The following is a 26,406-nucleotide window of genomic DNA, read 5'->3' as shown; positions in this document are numbered from 1 at the left end:
ATAGTGGCGCACACAGTGAGTAACGTCTGCGCCATCAGAAGATAGCTGGAAGCCGAATTACATCATTCCCCACTATTCACGTGGACCTAGAGGGGGAAGAGTATTTAACGCCGCCGGGAGCTTGTGCAGCAGCAGGATCTGCCATATACCGGCTGTATCCTGCGCCCCAAGTCCCCCAGCGGCAAGATTACAGGAATACGCTACAGGTGCCCCTTAGTATTAGGTAGCCAGAGCTATTCTCAGTATTAGGTAGCTAGAAGCGCTCCCAAGTATTAGGTATCCAGAGGTGCCCCCGACTGTAGGGAGATCTGGTCAGTGAAATGTCAAGACGCGGGTGAGTAACCTCTCATTTACACTCCACTTGGGACTCTGCAAAGGTAGGGCGGGAGGGAGGCACTTGGGGAGAGGAGTGAGCTACCTTTGCATCATCAGGCACGTGTAGGCACGTGCCTAAAGTGCCTTATAGTAAATCCGGCCCTGCCCCCGAGATGTCCTTCCCCTGGAAGTGGCCAGTGACGACAGAGGGATCAAGGTGAAACAGGGCCCTAGACAAGGCTCATCTTTGGGCCCACCGTTGATCGCTACCTGGCTTTTTGGTAGTATTTGAAGGGAGACTAGAGTCAACTCTAGACCCTAGGCAACTGCCTAAGTTATGGATGATCCGGCTCTGCCAGTAACACAGATGCCCCCCAAGTATTAGTGCAGCAGAGCTATGTGACTATACTTACCTGATCCGGCTGCCTCACCTATCCATTTCCTCCCTGCAGCCGCTCACACTGTGATGCTCCCAATGTCACATGATCGAAGAAGAGACGCAACGCAATGGGATCAGGTAACACAAAAATAGAAAAGACATCCATGTAGGACCAAAGAATCATCCTGAAATACAAATGAACACTATGTAAGCATTGAAAATAATATTTATTAGGAATTAGAACAATTCTAAAATCACTTAAAATCAACAAAGAGTGGGGGTCTATAAAGCTATGATAAGCGTGACAATGAGTGATGTGTAACAATTAGTGACATCCAAAATATTTGTCAGTCGAATGATCACTTATGTCTGTGCACATACACCATACAATGTCCTTAAAGAGGAGCTGTCAGCCATACTATCTCAGAAAAAAACACACATAAATAAGTAGATAAATACTTGCTCTACTTACATAACATATGTATTGCACTGCCCAAGTTTGATTTTAGCGATTTTTCTACAGTAAAAAAAGAGAAAATCATTCTTAGCATTTCCAATTTTAAGTGTGGCTATATTGAAGCCAATCCTGATGTCATTTCCTCCCTTACTCCTCTCCCTGACTGTGTATGCCCTTCACTATAGAAAGTGCATCGTCTCAGCATAAGAAATACTGACCAATCAGAGAGGAACAGCGGTGTGGGAGGGGAAAACAGGAGGGAAAGAGGTTTCAATTAATCAGGCTGCATTAGTTAAGTCTGAGGGGAAGTAGAGAAGTAGGAAAGGACAACCCAGCATCAGTGGCGTAGCTAAGGAGATGTGGGCCCCGATGCAAGTTTTACATTAAGGCCCCCCAAGCACTCTATACATAACAATTGATATGGCGCACCAAAACCTGCCAATTGGTAACCAAAGTGTCAGAGGTGCAAGAAGGGGATGGGGAACAGTTTTTTAATGATTACCACTATTCAAAATATCTACAGAAGTGATTTTTATGAGCACAAGACCAATAGAGAGCTAATACTGTAGTTGAGGGAGGGCCCTTCGCGGTCGCAACCTCTGCAACCACTATTGCTACGCCCCTGCCCAGCATGTCCTGCAACTTCCTTTTTGCGACCCAAATTTTGTGTGTACCAAATAAGAGTCAGGTAAACCAGGGAATTATTATTATTATTATTTATTAGATTTATATAGCGCCAACATATTACGCAGCGCCGTACAATAAATAAGGTTACAGACAATGATAACAGGGGTGACAGAACAATACAGGTAATAGACAATAGATACAACAATACAGGTAATAGCAAAAAGATACACAACACAATGCAGACAGTAGTACAATGCCAGATCATAAACTGGAGTGGTAGTGGTACAAGTTCCAAATTCTGGGTAAAGTGCACACAGTCATGTATGGTACACAAGGGGAGAGGGCCCTGCCAAAGGCTTACAATCTAGAGGGAGGGGTTGGTGACACAAAAGGAGGGGGTGCAGCAAGAAGTTATTGGCAGAAAGGATTAGGGCAGTGTTGATTTGATGTAGGCCTCCTTGAAGAAGTGAGCTTTGAGTGCTTTTTTGAAGGTGTTGAAGGTGGGAGCGAGCCTGATGGGCAGTGGGAGAGAGTTCCACAGGATGGAGGCAGCTCTAGTGAAGTCCTGCAGTCGTGCATGGGAGTGCGAGATGCGTGGGGTGGTTAAGAGAAGGTTGTTGGAGGAGCGAAGTGGGCGGCCAGGTGTATATCTGCTGACTAGGTCAGAGATGTAGCTTTGGCAGGACTTGTGTAAGGATTTGTAGGCCAAACATAGGACCTTGAAGCTAATTCTGAAGTGAATTGGAAGCCAATGAAGGGATTTGCGTAGGGGAGTCGTGGAGACAGAGCGGTGGGAGGAGTAGATGAGTCTGGCTGCTGCGTTTATGATGGATTGTAGGGGGGCTATGCGGTTTTGAGGGAGGCCGGACAGGAGTGAGTTGCAGTAGTCCAGGCGGGAGATGATGAGGGCATGGACAAGGAGTTTGGCAGTGTCTGGGGTCAGGAAAGGCCGGATCTTGGAGATGTTGCGTAGGTGGAAATAGCAGGCCCTAGCTACGGTTTGGATGTGGGAGGTGAAGGAGAGGGCCGAGTCTAGGGTGACACCCAGGCAGCGGGCTTGTGTGGTTGGGTGAATGATTGTGCCATTGACAGTGATGTAGAGGTCAGTGGGGGGTGAGGCAGCACAGGGTGGGAAGATTGGGAGTTCAGTCTTATCCAGGTTTAATTTTAGGAACCTGGCAGCCATCCAGGATGAAATAGCCGAGAGGCCAGAGGATACCTTCTCCATGGTGGTGGTGGAGAAGTCAGTGGTATGGAGGTAAATCTGGGTGTCATCTGCATATAGGTGATAGTTGAAACCCAGAGAGGAGATGAGTTTTCCGATGGAGGTGGTGTAAATGGAGAACAGCAGGGGACCAAGAACAGAGCCTTGGGGGACCCCAACTGAAAGTGGGATGGAGGTTGAGGAGGAACCATTGAAGGAGGTCTTGAAGGAGCGATTTGAGAGGTAGGAGGAGAACCATGCTAGGGCAAGATTACAAGAACCAGAAGTTCCCTGAAAAACCGCACCACTCAACTCAGAGGTACAAATTTATGACATCTTTATTCAGTACACAAAACCATAAAAACAATTAAGATCAACATCAAGGAGCACTCCGCACAAATGTATAATCATATGGTTATAATCATATAGTTAGTGACAATCAACTCACAAACGTCCTGCGATATTAACATAGTATAAATGTATATGATATGTACTCACACCATTGTGAGATATGAATGGTTAAATAAAAACATGAATAATGCCCCGGATGATCAGGTACAGCCCCTCAACTAATAAAGTGCAAATGCATATAGTGTATAAAGGGACTGACAAGTCCTATATAAACAGTGAAGATGGAGGGTCAATGAAAAGACCTCCACATAGGACAGTGTGTGAAAGATCTGCAGCCGTGAAAGTGAGAGATGAACATGAGAGATAAAAACCACTACGTGAGAGCAATACCCCCAAAGAAAAGGGGAGTGAAGAAGTGTCTGGAGGCTGTAGCTTACCGGGTGGCAGAGCGGTGAGATGGCAAAGAGGAGAGCGCCCCCGTGATAGGCCGTCGCGATTCGCTGCCTGGGATGTGCAGCTTCGTCTGGGCAGTTGCGGTAAGCTACTATATGCATTTGCACTTTATTAGTTGAGGGGCTGTACCTGATCATCCGGGGCATTATTCATGTTTTTATTTAACCATTCATATCTCACAATGGTGTGAGTACATATCATATACATTTATACTATGTTAATATCGCAGGACGTTTGTGAGTTGATTGTCACTAACTATATGATTATAACCATATGATTATACATTTGTGCGGAGTGCTCCTTGATGTTGATCTTAATTGTTTTTATGGTTTTGTGTACTGAATAAAGATGTCATAAATTTGTACCTCTGAGTTGAGTGGTGCGGTTTTTCAGGGAACTTCTGGTTCTTGTAATGTTGTAGGTTTTTGGTTCCTTTCTGCACACTCCTCATCTATCTACCTATTTACTAAGATTCCATGAGAATGTGGATGGTGCTTGCCCATTTGTTTTGTCTTTCTAGCCATGCTAGGGCAAGGTCTTGGATACCCACAGATTGCAGGGACTGGAGTAGCAGGGCGTGATCGACAGTGTCGAATGCTGATGAGAGGTCTAGGAGGAGAAGGATAGTGTAGTATTTTCCTTCGGCCTTGGCAAGCGTGAGGTCATTGACGACCTTGGTGAGGGCAGTCTCGGTGGAATGATCTCGGAGGGAATGATCATTTATCAACAAGAAAAGTAATAGTGATTTTAACTTTTGGATTACCTGGTTAGCCTCCTTCTTACTTGTTTACCAGATAAAAATAAAGAATTGATTTTGGATTTTATGGCCAACAGTTACACTTTAAAAAGATACAGATGAGACTGATAATCCTGACAACAAATACACTCTGAGAACCACCATAGATTGTGTTGTAACAGGTAAATGGTGCAATGAAAGAATACAAGGTACATTACTAAAAAGGACAAAGGATGCTACTCAGGTGCCCCCACGCGGCTGCACATCTAAGTCTCCTGCTTGGGTTCTATTAGTGCTACACTACCATAGCATAGCTAACTACAAAGAGTGGCATTTGAACTGGTGCTCCTGTGGGTGCTGTAGAAACAGCTCCACAGAGGGATTAAGTATTTCAATAAATGGCTGCATGTTTTCTTCCCTATGGGAGAATGTACTCTACCAAAGTCCTTTAGAGTTGGATTTTTCAACAGACATGATTGCAGAATTAAAAGTTAATGGCCGATCTCTGCACTCCGGTGGCCTTGCTGTCTGGGGGGTTTATTCACAACAAGTCCTTACTCATAGACGCTTGTTGCGAAACAAGTCATGCTGGGAATACACAAGGGGCTTGATTCACAAAGCGGTGCTAACCTACTTAGCACGTCTAAAGTCTTTAGACACGCTAACTAGGGTGCTAAGTAGGTTAGCACCGGATTTCTCAATCAGATCGCGTGCTAACTTTGCGCGCGCAAAGTTTTACGTGCGCTAAGTCCCATAGGCTTTAATGGGCACTTCGCGCGGAGCGCCCTTTGCTCTGTGCAGTACGCGCGTAAAGTTTTATGCGCATAAAGTTTTGCGCGCGTAAAGTTTTATGCGCGAAAAGCTTGTTTAGACGTGCTAAGGGGGTTTTCACAGGCGTGCTAACAGTTAGCACCGCTTTGTGAATCAAGCCCAATGTGTTTTTGCAGCAGATAGATGGTTCGATAGATAATTTCTAATATACCCGATCTCACGTTCTATCATTTTGCCGCTCGATTTCTCATAGAAGTGAATGGAAAAAGATAAGAAAAACGAGCGGACGATATGAGAATCGAGTGGCGAATCGAGCAGCAAAAACAATCGAGCAGAGAATTGAGCGGCAGAAACGCATCGTGTATTCCCAGCGTTAGGATCTTAATTAAGTTAATGGTGACCTTTTTTTTTTTTTCCAAATTTTAACTAGGATATATATTTATTGTGTGGTTATGTGAGTTTATCTTGTAAATATTGTTATATTTTCTTTTTTACAGGATATCTTAGTCCATATGCAAATGTAAAAACGGGGGGAGCAGGCATGTGTAAGAAGCTTTCCTCATGCTCACCGCTCCCCTGTTCTCCTCTGTCCCCCTCCTTTACGGTGAAATTACTCTCCAAAGCTACTTGGTGGTAAGTAGGGTCAGTGAAAACTGTGCAGTCTCTGCCCAGCAATGCGCATCCTTGATCGAGCGCCCACGGCAAGAGCGCTCTGCACATGCGCACTACATATCCACTTATGGATACTACCCCCCCCCCCCCATTGACCAGGCTATTTTTTGCAATTCAGTGCTCTGCAGCTTTAATAGCTCACTGCAGAGCCATATAACTTAGCACACAAATGAATCACCCCTCCCCCTTTCCCTGCTGCAGGGTTTTGTTTTTGTTTTTTAAATTTATTTCTTATTTTATTTTAAATAAAAACGACTATTTTTTTCCCTTTCTCCCCTCCCTCCCCTCGAAAGGCAGTCAGGGCAATCCTCTGTCATAGGCATCAGCCTATGAGAGGGGATTGCGATTGGAGCCACTCCAGAGTACAGCCGAGTGACAGAGCCGTCCCCAGTACAGCGCTTCTGTAGATCGCAGAGCTGTACAATGTAAATAGACAGCGGTTTCGCTGTCTAACAGTCTCCTAGCGGCGACCGCTGCTGGAAGACTGATGATGGAGCAGAGCTCCGTCACTCAAGTGGGGATGCAATCCCACAGCTCTTGACGACTTTCGGCATTAGGCGGTCCTGGGGCTGCCACCTTCCCGACGCCTAACGGCATTAGGCGGTCGGGAAGGGGTAAAGTATTTAATAATAGTGCCCCTTTAAAGAGGAACTCCAGTAAAAATAATGTAATAAAAAAAGTGCTTAATTTTTACAATAATTATGTATAAATGGATTTAGTCAGTGTTTGCTCATTGTAAAATCTTTTAAATCCCTGATTTACATTCTGACATTTATCACATGGGGACATTTTTACTGCTGGCAGGTGATGTAGCTGCTACATGCTTTTTTGGCAGTTGGAAACTGCTGTAAACAGCTATTTCCCACAATGCAACAAGGTTCACAGACAGGAAACTGCCAGGAGTACCACGGTCCTCAGAGTTGCTTGTGGGAGGGGTTTCACCACAATATCAGTCATAAAGCGCCCCCTGATGGTCTGTTTGTGAAAAGGAATAGATTTCTCATGTAAAAGGGGGTATCAGCTACTGATTGGGATAAAGTTCAATTCTTGGTCGGAGTTTCTCTTTAAAGGACTTACGAGCCCAAATAAAAAAAAACGTTAAATACCTTCCTGAAATTTGAATGCACGGAGGACGCCATCCGCGCCCTCTGTGCAGTTCCGCCGGGTCCCCGCAGTTAAATCGTACCCCCGGGCCACTCCCGACCCCACAGCCCGTGTCGGGCTCTCCTGCCTCTAGCAAAATGGCCGCCTAAGATGGCCGCAGTTGCGCAGTCTGCACAGACGCGAGTGCGGCTGTGCAGCTCTAGGGCCTCCCCCCGATCCACACTACAGGCTGTTTCCTGTAGCGTGGAAACAGCTCAGGCGGCCATTTTGCTAGAGGCAGGAGAGCCCAACCCGGGCTGTGGGGTCGGGAGTGGCCCGGGGGGTACGATTTAACTGCGGGAACCCGGCGGAACTGCACGGAGGGCGCGGATGGCGTCCTCCGTGCATTCAAATTTCAGGCAGGTACTTAACTTTTTTTTATTTATTTGGGCTCATAAGTCCAGACCCAGAATGAGTTTGTAAATCATGTGCTCTAACTACTATAGTTTGACCACATTAACTTCATGCTTGTTTCAAATGTGTCATTCAGACACTACTGAAGCCAGAAAGATCATCAGGACTGTCAGAAAACCGGCATTGTTTAAAAGGAAATAAATATGGCAGCCTCCATATACCTCTCACTACAGTATTGTGTTCAATTATAAGAAGTGTGGATGGAGGGAGTAGGGGGACTACTTTGTTTTTGTTTTTTTACCTTTAGCTCCTCCTCTTATCCTTCAACTGTCCAGCAAGGCAGCGAAGCTGCAAATCAGAGACCAAATTAAATTTTATCTATGCAAAGTATGAAAAGGTAAAACATTACACTTGTTTTATCCACCTGCCATCTGGTATTCTCTGCTTTATCGCTACATAATGTACAAGCACAGCTGGACTTCAATGAACAAAGATGTTCGGGGCTGGAGGTAGACCGCCCCGCTATCGGTGCCGCCGTAATTAAATAGGAAAGGTTTTGAAACAAGCCGCACTTTGATCCAAGGAGAAATCCCCGTCTGTAGCGAGAATTCTCTGCAGTCGGTAATGTCGGTGATGTTAGATAATCAGAGAGACGTACAGGTGGGCTGAAGCTCTGAGGTCTAGATTGCTGGGTGTGGAGATAAACCCCACGACTCTGCAGAACAAATGTTTCAACACATAAAATATAAAACCTGCAATCTTAGAATAACTGTAGGACAATATATTACTCTACTTCCACAAGCGGGACTGCCTAATATGTGTTTCACACCATTTCGGATATGTTTCCACTGCACATTTTCAAGAAGGGGTGATTTTACATATAAAGTTAGCAATTTGCAGTAATCCTTGTCAATCAGGGCAACTTTTTTATCGTTGTATAGTTTGATCCTTGTATAATGGCATTTCCCACAAATAGACTCTCATTCAATTCACTTTTTCTCTTATAGATAAAGCGTTTCACTTACCTGGGGCTTCTAGCAGCCCCCCGGAGCCATCGTGTACCCACGCCGGTCCTCTACCATCCTCCATTCCCCCGCCGCACATTAGTCTGATAATCTGCTGACTGCAAGTCCTCATATGCATTCATGTTGGTGAAAGCGTTGTGCGCAAGTGCAGTATGAGGTTTTCTTGTACTGCTCCTGCGCAGGATGCTCTCTCCAATGTGAACCCGTTCGAGGATGCGCGTGGCCAGGGTTGTGCAGGCGCAGTGGCCCGCTGACTGGCAGTCGGCAGAAAAGGAAACTAATCCGCATCGAGGCACGGAGGAAGATTGTTGAGGACCTATGCGGGCACAGGACGGCTGCGAGGGGGCTGCTAGAAGCCCCAAGTAAGTGAAACGCTTTATTTTCGATTCGGTTTAGGTTCACTTTTTTAAGTTTTCTCCTAGGTGATATTTTCACCCCTTATTAATTAAATGCTTAAAGAGGAACTTCAGCATAAACAAACATACTGTCATCAAGTTACATTAGTTATGTTAATTAGAATAGGTAATATAATCTCTTACCCACTGTAAAGAATAGCGGAGATGCCGCCGCAGAGACTAGCGGCATGGCGGCTATCTCCGCGGGTCAGCCAGGGGCCTCTGCCGCGCGGTTAAACGCTCAAGTTATGCCTGGTCCTTCCATTGCTCACAGGTTAAGGGCAACGCGCGCGTGCGCGCAAGCAGAGCGACAGGTCCTTTATGCAGCTAAGAGGGGGGTCAGCTGATCCTGCGGTCAGCTGACTCCAGCGGGCATCTGGATTGGCTGAGGGTTTGGGGCGGCGCTGTGGAGCTTGCTGGGTATATATAGAGCAGGCCTGTCAGTAGCTCCGCGTCTGCTGTTGCGTATGCTATATTGTGTTAGCTCTCAGACCCCAGTCAGTTCCCAACGTGTGTTAGAACCAGCCGGAGCTGGGAATTCACACTTAGCTAGATTCTGTTGATAGCTTTAAAGTACTAGTGCATTGTTTATTTGTTATGACCTATTGCTTCCTCTGACTATTCTTCCGTTTGTCGATTCTGTACCTCAGTCCATCTGATTCACGTTGCCGACCCAGCCTGTCCCTGATGTTGAATCAGTCTTCCGATTCTGTACTTTGTCTGTCCGCTCGTTGCCAAACTCTGCCTGTCTGACCACTCTACCCGCACTGGTGGGCCCTGCCACCAGTGAGGGAAATCAGTTTCCTGCACCAATCTCCTAGGTGTAGGATATTGCTTTCTAGTCAGGGTGCCTGCTCTTCAGGTATCCTAGGCTGCAGTACTATCTGTGTCACTCGCCATTAGGCTGCAGTACTATCTGTGTCACTTGCTAGGCTGCAGTACTGTCTGTGTCACTCAAGCTTAGGCTGCAGTAATGCCTGAATCACACCGGGCTTCAGCACCAATTGTATCAACTACTCCTAGGCTGCTAAACAGTCAGCTCTATCTGTTCTTCTAGAGAGCCTATGTTCAGCTCTACTGTGGTTCTCTCCTTATGCTGTGCACCAAACACTACCGGGCTGCAGTACACTCTGAATCACTTGCTCTACAAGTGATCAGTCATCCAGCATTATTGTATTATCCACATTAGCCCTCTTGCCTGCAGTACTGTCTGACTCACCCCGCCATTAGGTGAGCAGCAGCTGCAGGCTGAGTCACCCGCTCCTCGGGTAGGCTCCCTCATCTGAATTACTGTTACACCTAAACACGATCCTCCACTGGTTGTTATGTGTCAGGCTATACTAGTATTATTGGTGATTCTGCAGATCACCATATAATCAGGTATAGCATCTGTATTATTGGTGATACTGCAGATCACCAATAATCAGAAATATCTGTGTTGCTGACACGATCGTTACACCCACCCTGTTTTAAAAGAGCAAGCAAATGTTTGTGATTCAGGGGGGCTGCCATCTTTTTGGTTAAAAGGAGGTGACAAGGAGCAGGAGACACAGTTCCAACTGTCCTGTGTCCTGATTACCCCTCCCAGCTGCACACGCTAGGCTTCAAATGTCAAATTCAAAATGTAAAAAAAAAAAATTGCACCAAAACAGCAGAAAGAGAACAACAACATCAGAAATCCCATCATGCTTTGCACAGCATCAGGGGAAAAAAGCCCGGGCAGTTTTCTTCTGTGCAGCTAAAAATGAGGCTTGTATAAGAGAAACAAAGTTCTGATGCTGTGAAACTGTTAAAGAAACACCAAGCCTTTTCAGTGCTGCTGGGTCGATTTTTAGTCCGGAGGTTCACTTTAAAGAGGGATTAATAATATTCAATAAATATGTGTTTACCTACTTTTTATTATGCTTACAGTTATCATATGTGCTTTTTTGTACAAGTCTTATTGTCCATTAACAAATTACAAGTACAGTTTCTCTACTCTGGAAGTTTCCATTGCATTTTACTGCATAGCTGATGTATTTATATATTATAATGTATCCAGTGATCACTTCTCATCTCTCTCTGGTTCTACAATGTGAGTATACTCTTCGGATACAGCAGGATCTTCAGTGAAGCTTTCGCTTTTAGCGTTCTGTTAACAATTTTTTATGCTAGAATGTTTTATTATATAAATACTTTTTTGGCGCAAAGAAGAAATTATGAGTTTCATACCACTTTAAGCTACCAGCAAGCAAGAATATAATCATAATAATTGTGACAGTACTTTCTCACTTACTTTTTGGTACTTTTCAGGGGCGTAACTAGAAATCACTAGGCCCCCCTGCAAAACTTTGGATGGGGCCGCCCAGCTGTTGTTGCTGGAGGGGGGAGCGCTGATGTTAGCTAGCCCCCCTCCACGCTGCCGTTTCTGCCTGCTGCACCCCCTTCCTGCACTGCGTCCCTTCCTACCCCTAGAATAGCCCTGGAAGGCCCCAGAGCTGCGGGCGGGCCCCTCCTCAAGCTTCTCCCCCTAAGGGCCCCCCCTGCGGATGCATCCCTTGCAGTGGCTATTGTGACGCCCCTGGTACTTTTTCAGTTGCAAAATGCTGAAAAGTTATTTGGTCAGAAGGTGAAACATTATCTCCAAAGAGAAAACTTTTGAGAAAAAATGAATTGAATGAGGGCCATTGTTTGCAGCACTCATTTGTGTGTAATCCAGATCACTCTAGTGCAGGCATGGGCAAACTTGGCCCTCCAGCTGTTGAGGAACTACAAGTCCCACAATGCATTGCAGGAGTCTGACAGCCACAGTCATGACTCATAAAGGCAAATGCATTGTGAGATTTGTAGTTCCCTAACAGCTGGAGGGCCAAGTTTGCCCATGCCTGCTCTAGTGTCTACTGACATCCAGCTCCACGAGTAAGTCGGTTGCAAAGTTCCTCCTTCTCTCCGCTTTTTCTGCCATTTCTCATGTTGCTCCGGTGGACTGTATGTATATCCATTGCTGGTCTCACAGGGTAGCTCTCCAGATTCTCTACTGAAACTTCATCCTCGTAAGGAATTGTTCATTACCCGCTCGGCCTCTCTTTTTGGTTGCTGTCAAAAACTGTCTTAGCTAAACAGTACTAGTTTAGATGTAAGATAATCAATGCTGAAAAAAAGCAAAAGGAGGAGGCGTCCAGGAGAGGGGTTTGGGGAGGTCTAAAATAACTGAAAAAGGTTGGAAAATGAACAGTACTTACCTCTAATAAAGCAGCCAAGATTCAATTAAAAGAATACTTTATTTGTCCTAAAACAGTGCGTTTCACAAGGAAAAGTAAAAGCGCCTCTGAATTATCAATACCTTCTACTTGTGGCCTTATAGGATGAAGAGTAATCAGTTGAGTGCGTACTCATGGATAGATTTCGCAAGTGCTAGTTCCATGTTCAGGCTTTCTTGCTACAGTTGCAACCTCTAGATTCCCTATTTCTTGCTTTACCACTTACATTGGGGCTGCTTGGCAGTAGGGAGGGCTAAACTGGTCTTCAATATCACCCACTCCAAAATACACTAAGAATTTCACCATAGAAAACAAACAAATGCAGGTAAGTAGCGTAGTGGGTAGCACTCCCGCCTTGCAGCATTGGGCAGTTTAAATCTGGACCAAGATAGGCCCATATGCAATTAACTTTTTCTTCTGAGTTTTTCTTCCTAAGACATAATTTTCATATACTCTTTAACCTCCTGAGCGATAATCCCGAGCTGAGCTCGGGGTATATCGCGCAGGAGGATTTCTCAGGCCCTGGTGGGCCGATTTGCATAATTTTTTTTTTGTTACACGCAGCTAGCACTTTGGTAGCTGCGTGTAACTTCCGATCGCCGCCGCTCGCCGCTGATCCGCCGCCGCTCGCCGTGCCGCGCAGCCCCCCCCCTCCCCGACCCCTTGCGCAGCCTGGCCAATCAGGCCAGGCAGCGCTGAGGGGTGGATCGGGACTCCCTCTGACGTCACGACGTCCAAGACGTCGGTGATGTCATCCCGCCCCGTCGCCATGGCGACCGGGGAAGCCCAGCAGGAAATCCCGTTCTGAACGGTATTTACTGCTTACTCTGATCGCCGAAGGCGATCGGAGTGGGTGGGGGGATGCCGCTGCGCTGCGGCTATCTTGTAGCGAGCCCTGGGCTCGCTACATGATTTAAAAAACTAAAAATTTAAAAAAATAGTGCTGCGCCACCTCCTGGGCGATATAATTGTATCCCCCAGAGGGTTAAAGAGAGTCTGAAGCGAGAATAAATCTTGCTTCAGACCTCCTAGATAGCAGGGGCATGTGTGCCCCTGCTAAAACGCCGCTATCCCGTGGCTAAACGGGGGTCCCTTCACCCCCAAATCCCCTCTGTAAAGCGGGGGAGCGCTTCCGCATTGGGGCAGGGCTAACCGCCTCAGCCCTGCCCCACACGCGTCTGTCAGACGCGTATCTCCGCCTCTCCCCCGCCCCTCTCAGTCTTCCTTCACTGAGAGGGGCAGGGGAGAGGCGGTGATGCGCGTCTGATAGACGCGACTGGAGGCAGGGCTGCAGCTGTTAGCCCTGCCTCCAGGAAGACAAGATTTACGACCAAGACTACGACCAAGTCTTGCGGGGGTGGGTTTGGGGGTGAAGGGACCCCCGTTTAGCGGCGTGATAGCGGCGGTTTAGCAGGGGCACACATGCCCCTGCTAAGTATGAGCTCTGAAGCGAGATTTATTCTCGCTTCAGAGTCTCTTTAAAAATAGCTTTTCAACATTTTGAAATTGAAAAAGTACCCAAAAAGTCGAAGAAAAAGTACTATAAAAAATATTTTCTTGTTTTCTGGTGGGTGGCTTAAAAGGCATTTTATGACAAGGTGTAGAAATATCACCAAGGAAAAAAGTGAGTTGGATCAGGCTCTTAGGCCTAGTGCACACCAGAGGAGCGGTTCTGCTGCGGTTTGCGATCCGCTAGGGTAATGTATTTCAATGGGCTGGTGCACACCAGAGCGGGAGGCGTTTTGCAGAAACGCATACTCCCGGGCTGCTGCAGATTTTGGATTGCGGATGCGTTTCTGCCTCAATGTTAAGTATAGGAAAAACGCAAACCGCTCTGAAAAACGGCACTTCAGAGCGGTTTGCGAGGCGTTTTTTGTTACAGTAGCTGTTCAGTAACAGCTTTACTGTAACAATACATGAAATCTACTACACCAAAAACGCTTCACAAAACCGCAAAATGCTAGCTGAAACGCTACAGAAAAAGAAGAAAAAGCGTTTCAAAATCTGCTAGCATTTTGCGGATCTGCTAGCGGTTTTTGGTGTGCACCAGGCCATAGAGTTTGTATGTTTTCCCCATGTTTGCGCAGGTTACCTCCCATATCCCCAAAGAACACAGATACATAAATTGACATCCCCAAATTTTCCTTAACCACTTCAGCCTTCAGTCGTTTTCACTTTATGCATCCGAGCAATGTTCACCTCCCATTCATTAGCCTATAACTTTATCACTACTTATCACAATGAACTGATCTATATCTTGTTTTTTCCACTACCAATTAGGTTTCCTTTGGGGGGTACATTTTGGTAAGAGCCACTTTACTGTAAATGCATTTTAACAAGAAGAATAAGAAAAAAACGGAAAAAATTCATTATTTCTCAGTTTTCGCCCATTATAGTTGTAAAATAATACATGCCTCCATAATTAAAACCCACATATTGCATTTGCCCATTTGTCCCGGTTATTACACCGTTTAAATTATGTCCCTATCACAATGTATGGCGACAATACTTTATTTGGAATTAAAAGTGCATTTTTTCCGTTTTGCATCCATCACTATTTAAAAGCTTATAATTAATAAAAAAAAATAGAAATATTTCATCTTTACATTGATATTTAAAAAGTTTAGACCCTTAGGTAAATATTTACATTTTTTTTATTATTATTGTAATTTTTTTTTTTTTAAGTAAACATTTTATGTGGGTATTTTTGGGAGGGTGGGATGTAAATAGTATTTTTTTAATGTAAATATATGTGTATTTTTTTTTTTTACATTTAGATGTAGTTGTACTTTTTGGCCACAAGATGGCAGCCATGAGTTTGTTTACATGATGTCACTCTAAGCATAACATGTACGCTTAGAGGGACGTAGGGGGAAAAAGCGAGGTTTCCGAGAGAAGCAGTCACTTTTTCTGCAGGGGAGAGGAATCAATCATCGGGCACCATGTCCCGATTGATTGATTCCTGGGCTAACGAGCCGCAGCCGGGAGCGCACGTGCACACACGCGATTGGCCGCCGGGAGCACGCGGGCGCGCACATGGCCTCCTGGAAGCTACGTCCAGGAAGCTTAAATGACGGACATATGACTATGGTAGGCATTAGATTGTGAACTCTTCTGGGGAACAGTTAGTGAAAAGAATATGGGGCTGATTCACAAAGTTTTTCTGTTGAATTATCTCTCCTTACATATTAACTCACAATTTATCTCTCCTTTGACTTAACTCATTATTTATCCCTCCTGGGACTTTATGCACATATCTACGGTAATATTACCTTGCACAGACAGCGCACAGCAATATTACCCTTAAATCTGCCAGTAAGTACTGTGAGTTACACTGTTAGCATGACCCTCAGTACTCAAGTCGTGTGACCATTGCTAGGGTAACAAACATCACTAATGGTAATGCTCGTTAGTAACATGCATTGCCGTAGCAATGGTCACGCTACTCCGGAACTGTGGGTCGCTCTAGTAGCATAACTTAGAGTACACTATATTACTGGGATTCCCTGTATTTATCTCTTATCTGTTTATCTCATGAATGATCTCTCCTTACTTATTTATCTCATGCATTAGCTCTCCTTATAGTTAAGGTGAAAAATAAGTAAGCTTTGTGAATCAACCCCAATATCTTGTACATCCTGTAAAGTGCTTTGGAAGACGGCAGTGCTCCATAAATAGTAATTCCGTACTCAGCTCCTTACAGCATATCCTTTTCTTGTAAACAGGGCATTTTAATTTGAAAAACCCTTTTATGAATGATTGTTAGCCGGAACCAGGTTGTTTAGGGCCACAGAAGGCACAGCGCTCTCTTCAGGACTTACCGCCAGCTGGTGACACATTTATGAATGGAGAGTGCGGCCTCTGACAGCACTAGGCCAAGAAACGGATGAGACTCTTCTCCAAGGACCAAGAAGCGTCTGTTTAGAAAATGGTAAAGGAGGGAAGGAGAGTGAGAGTGCACAGGAAACAGATCTGTGTGTTTTCAATTTCCTACAATAACAGAAAATGATGATGTCTAGTGCCATTTACCAGGCTGCATCCGGAATTTCCTTTAGGGATAAATAATACTCAGGAGAAATGGTCCTCCTCTGTATTAGGGTATAACCTTACCCAGCGTCACCACCGGCCAACCATCCTTCTTTCACAGAAGCTCACATCTGTTTTTTTTTTAGATTATGTATTAAACTCAGGGCCGGTGCTGCTATAAAGGCAAAGGAGGCAATTGGCCCATGGCCCACAGTTTCTCCTGGGCTCCCCAAGGTCTCTCCTTGATTTGTGCTCTCCATGGCCCCTGCAGTTTTGTCAACATAGCAGTTCAACTTTCCCGTTGTGCTGCTCCATCCATTCTCTCTGTCTTCATTCCCGCTCACTGCCTCTTCTCCATGAACCGTCTCAGGTTATTACGCAATAACATGTGCCGGGTCACTGAGAAGAGGCGGCCCTGCAAGGATGAAGATGAGAGTCCATGGCCTGGAGCAGCACTATGCTAACAAAAATGGTGCAGAGGCACTAAGGAGTACAGTAAAGTTGAGGGCTGAGATCTGGGGAGAGGGCGACAGTCGAATCAGGGGCCAGTGGGGTGAATATGTTTCGGGAGTGGGGGCAGGGTCAGGGAGGCCCCAAAGGGTAATTTTGCCCTAGGGCCCCATTGTGGCTTGAACTGTTCCTAACTAAACACTAACCAGGCAGCTAAATAAATACATACAAATAGCTTGTTGACATAACACTGAAGCAATACATCTTGGTCAACTTTCCGCTTATAACTGGGTGTTATAACACTCTGGATGTAAACTGTTCTACCTGGACACAAGGGCTAGTCAGTTTCTACTGATTGTTTGAACTATTTGTCTGCCCTTTCTGACTTTTTTGACTTTCCTGATGGGACAAAGAGTACCTGTAATAGTTTAAATATAACTGAAGTTGAGTGAAAAGTATTAAAGGACCACTATAGCAAAACATTGTAAAATGTAAAATAATAATAATTGCAGTATTTGTATAGCGCCTTTCTCCTGTCTCCTGACAGATTTTGGACTTACTATCTACTCTAAGTGATAGCTACATAGGAAAAAAAAAGTATTATATACAGTAGTTAATTGTACTCTGGGAGAAGTGTTAATTTATATTTATGTATTTTAAAGTTTAGACTTTTTTGCAATATTTGTTCTTTAAATGGAGGACAGCTTTATGTAATAGAAGAGCTTGTATGTGAATGTAAATGACCTGTATGCTTTTCTTCTTCCTCATTAGTATATTGGAATAATCCGCTCTGTCAAGTTTTAGGCCAAACTGACTGATTCATGGAAGTCATATAGCAATATTGGTGCTAAAAGGGTTTAGACCCACAGAAAGGGGCACACTTAATCACATCTGCATATGGCTGGGGAATCTCAGTACAGACTGCATAGTCACAGGCTTTGAATCATACATTTTCTCCATGGAGACGGAGCTAAACATACCTTCAGCCAATCAGGGCCCTTTGCGAGATCATCAAAGGTTCTTCAGCTTCTAAGGCAACAATTCCCCTCGGAGTTTGTAGCCGCAATTAAACAGCTGTGTGGCGGGTTTCTCCTAGCAGAGGGGGAGCACAGATAACATGAGCAGGTGATGTGTAGTGCGCTGAGAAGATCGGAGGTCCAAGATCAACGTGTGATCCTGCAGGACTGAAAGAGAGATGGACAAAGTTTGTGAAGAGTAATTGGTTTAATATTTGAAAATATCACAGAAGTTACATCGGGATGACAGTAAGAAGCTTGAAAAGGCCGCCATGTGGACATGCAGGGCTGGCTGTGACATTACAGTACAAGATTTTTACAAGTGGATATTAGCTGGAGTACATATTTATCAAAAGTGGCAGGTTTCACAGGACTATGACAAATTTGACAATGAGAGAAGTCCTGGAAGAACCCGCAGGGTTTCAGAACGGTCTAACATAATGGGTCCTTGTGGTCTTAGGGATGGTGTTAAGGTTAGTGTGTGTGTGTGTGTGTGTGTGGGGGGGGGGGGGGGGTTGTGAGGGATAGCAGGAGTTAGATGAGTAGCATAGGAAAGGGGGAGGAGTAAGGGTTACTGATTGGTCAATTTAGAGAGAATAGGGAAGATTTAAGCATAGCCCCCAACTGTCCCTTTTTCGGAGGGTCGGTCCCTCAGGGAACCAAATCCTTTTTTCCTCATTTGTTCCTCTTTCAGGACTGATGTACAGATCTGTGTAAATATATAGTAAATACCATATATGTATTTGTCTCATGAAAAATTATTCAAATTGACTCTAAACTTTATTCTCATCCTTTAAATTAATTTATTTCTTAGCAAACATACAATACAGAGAGAGGAAAGAGTTTACAACGGACAAACACTGACTAAATAATCTGTAAATGAATATTGTAAGAAAAAGCTCTTTTATTTTTCTGTAATTTTTCACTACAGTTCATCTGGGGAGGGGGGGGGGGGGGGGGGGGGTCCGTCCCAGCGCTGGAACGGCGAGGAGGAGGGCAACGTAGGAAGCCTATGGAGTATCCAAATTGGGCACTTTTTTCCCCTTCATATACACTTTAAAGAGAACCTGTACTGAGCAAAAATATTTAAAATAAACACATGAGGTAACTTCAAATGAACATTACATAGTTACCTTTCCATCAGTTCCTCTCAGAAGCTCACCATTTTCTTCTGACAGTAACCCCTTCCAGTTCTGACAATATTTTGTCAGATCTGAGATATATCAGTGGCTGTCAGTAAAATATCAGTTGCTGTCAGTTATAGCTGAGAGGAAAACTGATGTACCAGGTAATGTCCATGTTTCCCTATGGCTCAAGTGGGCGATGTTCAAGGGCGTAGGGCCCGTGGTCGCAGCGGTCGCCTTGGCGACCGGGCCCGGCTCCTGAGGAGGCGGGGGAGGGGCCCGGGGGGCCCATCTCCGTTTGGAGGGCCATGCGCCCGTTCGCGCTGGTAGGAGGGAGCCGCAGCCGCGGGGAGGGCAGCCCGACCTCTTCCTCCCTTCCTCTCCCCGGGCCCCCCCCCCCCTCAGATGCAGAGTAAGCGGCTAACGGAAGCGCTATAGGCAGAACTCACCTCCCTGCGTTCCACTCGCCGCTGATCTCCTCTCTGGCTGGCTCTGCATAGATGTTGTTACACACGCAGCTTCCGGCTAAACAGGAAGCTGCGTGTGTAAGCATCTATGCAGAGCCAGCCAGAGAGGAGATCAGCGGCGATTGGAACCAGGGACGGAGGTGAGTTCTGCCTATAGCGCTTCCGTTAGCCGCTTACTCTGCATCTGAGGGGGGGCCCCGGGGAGAGGAAGGGGAGGGAGAGGTCGGGCTGCCCTCCCCGCGGCTGCGGCCCCCCCCTCCATTATGGGGACAGGCAGCTACCTAATCTATCCTGGGGGGCAGCTACCTAATCTATCCTGGGGGCAGCTACCTAATCTATTCTGGGGGGCACCTACCTAATCTAACCTAATCCTGGGGGGCAGCTACCTAATCTAACCTATACTGGGGGGCACCTACCTAATCTATCCTGGGGGGCAGCTACCTAATCTATCCTGGGGGCAGCTACCTAATCTATCCTGGGGGGCAGCTACCTAATCTAACCTATACTGGGGGGCACCTACCTAATCTATCCTGGGGCAGCTACCTAATCTATCCTGGGGGGCACCTACCTAATCTAACCTAATCCTGGGGGGCAGCTACCTAATCTAACCTATACTGGGGGGCACCTACCTAATCTATCCTGGGGGCAGCTACCTAATCTATCCTGGGGGGCACCTACCTAATCTAATCTAATCCTGGGGGGCAGCTACCTAATCTATCCTGGGGGCAGCTACCTAATCTATCCTGGGGGGCACCTACCTAATCTAACCTAATCCTGGGGGGCAGCTACCTAATCTAACCTATACTGGGGGGCACCTACCTAATCTATCCTGGGGGGCAGCTACCTAATCTATTCTGGGGGGCAGCTACCTAATCTAACCTATACTGGGAGGCACCTACCTAATCTATCCTGGGGGCAGCTACCTAATCTATCCTGGGGGGCACCTACCTAATCTAACCTAACCCGGGGGGGGGGCAGCTACCTAATCTATCCTGGGGGGCACCTACCTAATCTAACCTATACTGGGGGGCAGCTACCTAATCTATCCTGGGGGCAGCTACCTAATCTATCCTGGGGGGCAGCTACCTAATCTAACCTAATCCTGGGGGGCAGCTACCTAATCTATCCTGGGGGGCAGCTACCTAATCTAACCTAATCCTGGGGGGCAGCTACCTAATCTATCCTGGGGGGCACCTACCTATTCTAACCTAATCCTGGGGGGCAGCTATCTAATCTATCCTGGGGGGCAGCTACCTAATCTATTCTGGGGGGCAGCTACCTAATCTATCCTGGGGGGAAGCTACCTAATCTATCCTGGGGGGCAGCTACCTCATCTAACCTATACTGGGGGGCACCTACCTAATCTATCCTGGGGGCAGCTACCTAATCTATCCTGGGGGGCAGCTACCTAATCTAACCTATACTGGGGGGCAGCTACCTAATCTAACCTATACTAGGGGGCACCGACCTAATCTAATTTATACTGGGGGCACCTACCTATCTAACCTATACTGGGGGCACTTACTTATCTAACCTGTATTGGGGGCACCTAGCTAGCCTATACAGGTGGCAACTAAACTGGCTACCTATATTGGAGGCACCTACCTAACTAACCTATACTGGGGGCACCTACCTATCTAACCTACGCTGGGGGCAACTATTCTGGCTACCTATATTAGAGGCACCCACCTAGCTAACCTGTACTGGGGGCACCTATCTATCTAACTTATACCGGCGGCGCCTGCCTATCTCACCTATACCGGGGGCAACTATACTGGCTTACCTATGCCTGACTACCTATACTGGGGGTACCTATAGCTGGCTATAGGGATTTTGATATGTGTGTGCATCCGTCGGGTGTTGTCGGGGGAGGGGGGGGCTGTTGTTGCCGGGGGGGGGCCCACATCCAGATTCCGCATCGGGGCCCAGAGGTTTGTAGCTACGCCACTGGCGATGTTACAGTTTAACTGTGTGCTGACCAGAAAGCTGATATGGGGTAATGGCCATTTTCAAAATGGAGGACGGAAAATTCCCTTGATCACAGTGAACAAACAGGACGCAGGACAGGAGAAAGACACTGAGGAGTAGACTATATGGAAGGTAAGTATGACTTGTGTATGCTTATTTTGACTTTTAATTTTCAGTTCAGGTTTTCTTTAAGTCCTACCAGACATCTGTGTTGCTCATCAGAGCTGAATAACAGAATAATATCTTAGTCCTGCTATTAATCAGGATTCTGGAGGAGTGGAGTCTGCGAGGTAGGAGAGAGATTAGGCGGCTGCTGTGCTCAGTGCTGAGCAGAAGAAACCACAAGTGATACTTGCAGGGCCTTGGAGATGAAGCAGAAAGGTCATCTGTTGCGCGGCTTCCAGCCATCCCACCATCGACGCAAACCGCAAAATGTCACGCTTAAGCAGCTTGTGTCAGCACAAAATTAAGCTGGATGCTTTTTGGCAATCTCTGCTGTAAGTCCGGCTTTAATGGAGCAGCCGGAAAAGACGTCACCTCATTAGTAGGATGTAAACCCTGGGAGAAGCCAGTGCCAAAAAGTCAATGCGCAGTGCATAAATTGCAATAACTAAATAACAGCATTCAGAATCACATAGGCTGGATGTATAGGGCTTAAAGGGAAAGCGCACTAGTCTTCAGTTAATTCCACTTTAAAAGGAAATTCTTCTTTTGATAAGAAAAATTCAACGTTTTTAGTTTGCCTCTCAGTATATTGGATTAACAGCAAACATTTTCAGCTTTATTACTTCTGACTGTTTCTGTGTGCATATCAAACGGCCGGCCCTTGGTTTCACAGCGCCCTGAGCGAAACCTAATTTTGGTGCCCCCCTTCATTTGCTTTGCACGTACCCATACACACACAGACCCATATGTAATTCACCTTTTCTCCTGATTTACCTTTTTGAAGTTGTGACACATCACACCAAATGCTCAAATCTCCATGACACATCACATATGTGTAATAGGAAAATACTAATAACCACTAAATGGATGGAAAGAGTGCATTATCCTGAATACACTTAAAAATGAAGGCTAGAAACTTTCAAGAATATTAATAAAAACAGTGGGACAGTTAGGCTCCCGTCCCCCCCCCCCCCCCCCATTTGGAATGATAGCAAAACACTGACAATTTTCACCACGTGTTATAGCCACAGTGCGCCCCCCCCCCCCCCACAAAAAACAAAAATAAAAAAAACGCCCTCAGACTCAGTATAGGTAGGTAGCAAGGTATAGGTGCCCCCCAGTATAGGATCTCATGTGTAGGTGCTCGCAATATCGGTAGCCAAGCATAGGTGCCCCCAGTATAGGAAGTCAGGTATAGGTCTCCCCTAATAGGTAGCCAGGCATCACTCAGTACCTCCACAATAGGTAGCCAGATGTTGGTGCCCTCAGTATATGTAGCCAGGAGTAGGTGCCCTCCTTCAGTTAAATGGCCAGCTCTAGGTGCCCACTTGGAAGGCGGTGCCCTGAGCGACCGCTCGGGTCGCTCAGGTCAAAGGCCGGCTATGATATCAAATATAAGCATTCCACAATGCTTCTTACAGAAACCGGCAGATGAGAGGGTTAGAGCAGAGGCGTAACTAGAGGCGAGCAACCCCTGGGATTGCAGGGGAGCCCAGAACTTTGGGGACCCCAACTACTACGGTAACGTTTCCTTCCTCCCATACAGGTGACTAAACTTCACATCAGGTGTTTTTGTGACTACACTTGTTATGGGGGGTGAAGATCATGATGGTCATATTTGGGGTGTGAAATTTTTTTTTTGGGGGGGGGCATATCAAAGTTTCATTGGGGGACCCATGAGTGGTAGTTACGCCACTATGAATGATCTCACCTAGCCTATTAACTTGTAATTTTTCTCTGCTTGAGGCACATTCACTATCTGCTGGTGAAATTCATGTGTGCAGACAGCTCCTGTACATTTTACTGGTATCTACACTAGAAATATTACAGCAGCACTTCGAGAGAGAGAGACAGAGAGAGCACTACGAGAGACAGAGAGAGCACTACGAGAGAGAGAGAGAGAGAGAGTGTGTGTGTATCGTTACTTACCTATGGGGTACTGCACCTCCGGTCCCCCTCTGGGATGCGTCATCTTCTCCATGGACCGATCGCAGCAGTCGTAGTTTCTAACTTCCCAGCAATACAGTGCTGTACTCGCATCCATGGACTACATGTTTTGGCATGCATTGCGGCGGGCACTCATGCACAATACTGCTGGGAAGTTAGAAAATGCAGCTGCTGTGACCGGTCCATAGAAATGACGCGTCCTATACTAAGAGAAGGACCAGAGGAGAAGCACCCCATAGGTAGATAATGATGCTCTCCCGCTCCCCCATGGCACACTCAATTAGAAGGTTAAAAAAAATGGGGTGCTCGGTTGCCTTTAAGCTAATAGCATAATGTGTATTCTTCAAGCAACGCCTGACCAATGCCCGTTTCCTTTATTACCCTCCTCACCAATCATGCTTAAAAATGCTCCATTATCCATCCATCTCCTGTCCATAGAAACAGAACATGCCAGTAAGGCACTCAAATTGTAACCCGAAGGATTGAGTTCCTATTCCTGCGGGTGACAATCTTCGAGCATGTGCCAGCCGGTTGCCTGATTTTCTCAGCAAACAAGCAGTTCTGCCATCTGTGGAACGGTTGCCTGAGGCCGGCTTCAGACTACAGATAAGCGTTAGCAAATCGGGGGACAGCACCACACCAGCAAAAACAGGCTGTTAGTACGCGGTAATCTCCGCCTGGCAGCCAGCCAAGCAGGAAGTGACGCTCACTTCCTGTGGCCAAAGCAATCACGTGCATGGAAGCATATTGCTAAAAATACGCTTCGGCGCCTGCGCGACTTGTAAAACTTGCGGCGGGTTTTCACACACGTGTCGCTATACACTTCCGGCCGGCCGCAGATCACGGAGAACCGCACGATAATGTAGATTTGGCCTAGCATCGGGGATGCGGTGAAAATGTCACTTCCATCGCATCACGCCATACCATACCGCGTCGGTATGAAAGTCTCCATAGACTTTCATTGCCCTGCAGTAGGGAGCGGTAAAAATACTGCACCACACCGGCCCAGTGTGAAAGCGTGCTAAAAGTAACTGGGCCAATACTGACCAAAAAACCAACTTGCCAAAAACAAACTTGCAGAGACATCAGGCACCTAAACAGGTCGATACCTAAACTATCACCACAAAAATGTGTCTGTCAGGCTTTATACAACTGCAGGCTTTTTGGAGCCTTTTTAAGTGCAATTATGGGAGTATTTTAAGCAGATGAGAGGATATTTTGTAGCTGAATTTTCTCCTTCACAGCTTTTCTCTTTTCTTGCCTGCCGAGGGCGTTAATGGGACGACTATTACATCCATTATGTCCTCTGTTTTGATTGAATAGATCAAAAGAAACGCAGTCTGCTCCCTGCGGTAATTTAGGGTGACAATGTAGAGCTCCGCCGAGTGGCTTACCACCGCGCCGCTTCACAGGAAACCCCAGTCTCTGCTGCCTTTGTTGCCTCTATGTTTTCTTCAAACACTGTTTTGTTTTTTGTTTGTTCGTGGTTTGGACTAACGTGTCACAAAAAGTATTGCACAATATTACCTCCAAATAGATGTTATTGTTCGGAAAGGGTTCAGGGCACAAATAGGCGGTTTTATCTTGTCGTTAGGCTGGAGAAAAAAATATGATTTTAATTGGGCTGTGGAGGACAAAGGGAATAAAAATAAGGTGCATATTCAGGGTAAGATATACAAAATAAACTCCGAGACCGTTTTCACACCAGCAACCAGCCTTATTGGTGCGGTGCGATCAGATGATTGCATCGCACCTCAACGTTAAAAATAGGCTTTGGAGATTACCGCGGCAATGTGCGGTAATCTCACTTCTGGCTGCAAGCCAAACTGTAAGTGAGGCTCTCTAGCGCTCACTTCCTGTGGCCGCAATAAGAATTGCATGTAAGTGAACTGAAAAAATACACTTCCGGGCATGCGCACCACAACACGAACATAAGAGGCTTGATTCACAAAACAGTGCAGTTAGCACGCTGTGAAAAGTGCTTTGCGCTAAACTTTGCGTGATAACGGTTATTGCATGCAAAAATTCGTGTTCGCGTGTTAACGTGATTTTTTTGCGCGGTAAAGGTCGCGTGCTAAATTTGTGTTATCGCGCGAATGTTAACGCATGAAAAAATTGCGTTATTGCGAATTTATGCACGCGATAACCAGTTTTCACACGAAACAGGTGTTTTGCGCGAAGACACGCTAAAACGCACAAAAAGACGTGCTAACAGTTAGCACCGTTTTGTGAGTTAAGTCCAAGATTTTTTAAAATATGCGCGTCGCCATTGACTTACATGACTTCTGCTCAACACACGCCGCCGTGAATGTTGCCTGGTAATGCACTGTTGTTTTGGTGTCAGGTGTGATGCTTCCGGCGCATCGCGTCAGGAATTAATCTGCCTCATCTTCACCCTGCCACAATTATGTACTGCAAAAGGGCCCCACCTTCTCCTCCTCTTTTGGTGCTCAGGTACAATGCTGGATTTTAATAAAACAGTACACCATCATTGGTGGTAAGTGAAAAGCTATGCAATAATACAGAAAAGAATAAAAGGCTTTTAATTAAAATATTTTTAATGAGGTTAGTACTTTTTTTTTTGCTATTTTTTTTTTAATGAAAAATAAATATGGGGTCAGAATAAAGACCCTTTTACCTATTCACCTGGTCATGTGTCCTTTCTACAGCAAACGGAGGTAGAGAAATTACACTTCTTCCTCAACATTGCAAATTGGGTGATTTTTAATTGGAAAGGACTGACAATCCCCCTCAGGCCTTGTTCGCATCTAAAATCGAAATAGCTGACGGCAGCAGTTTTCAATTTTTTTTAGTGTTTTTTTTATCCCCCTCCCAGGCGCTCCACTACAGTGCACTACGATTTTGTGCAAATCGCTTTTGTAAGAGCTTTTGCAGAGCGATTCCGTTTTGTCACTTCCTGATGTCAGTCAGGAAGTGAACTCTTTGACCCGGAAAATAATAAATACAATGTATTTATTCTTAAAAATGCGAACCCAATTGCCGCCTAAAGTGATTTTGTGAGCATTTAGCGCTCTTCCTATACCTTCCATTAGAGCAAAATTGTCCCAAAAATTGTACAGGCACTGCTTTGTGGAGCGCAAAGCGAACGAAACGCACTGATA

General features: G+C 45.9%; 1 long non-coding RNA gene across 3 annotated transcripts; it reads right to left on the bottom strand.

The window, feature by feature from the left end:
- Positions 1-740: 740 nt before the first annotated feature.
- LOC137520881 (uncharacterized) lies at positions 741-24,884 on the bottom strand. 3 transcript variants are annotated; one of them, XR_011021963.1, is made up of 4 exons: positions 18,747-18,820; positions 17,578-17,781; positions 15,943-16,038; positions 741-879 (listed from the first exon to the last, which is right to left on the bottom strand). It is a non-coding gene; the product is annotated as an uncharacterized lncRNA (long non-coding RNA). The 3 variants fall into 3 exon arrangements; XR_011021964.1 differs by lacking the exons at positions 741-879; positions 18,747-18,820 and adding exons at positions 12,156-12,411; positions 24,812-24,884; XR_011021962.1 differs by lacking the exon at positions 741-879 and adding an exon at positions 12,156-12,411.
- Positions 24,885-26,406: the final 1,522 nt, after the last annotated feature.

This window comes from Hyperolius riggenbachi, chromosome 6, assembly GCF_040937935.1.
Source record: "Hyperolius riggenbachi isolate aHypRig1 chromosome 6, aHypRig1.pri, whole genome shotgun sequence".
Lineage (NCBI taxonomy): Eukaryota > Metazoa > Chordata > Amphibia > Anura > Hyperoliidae > Hyperolius > Hyperolius riggenbachi.
Note: the sequence above shows the minus strand (reverse complement) of the source record. Positions and strands in the feature narration are given on the sequence as shown.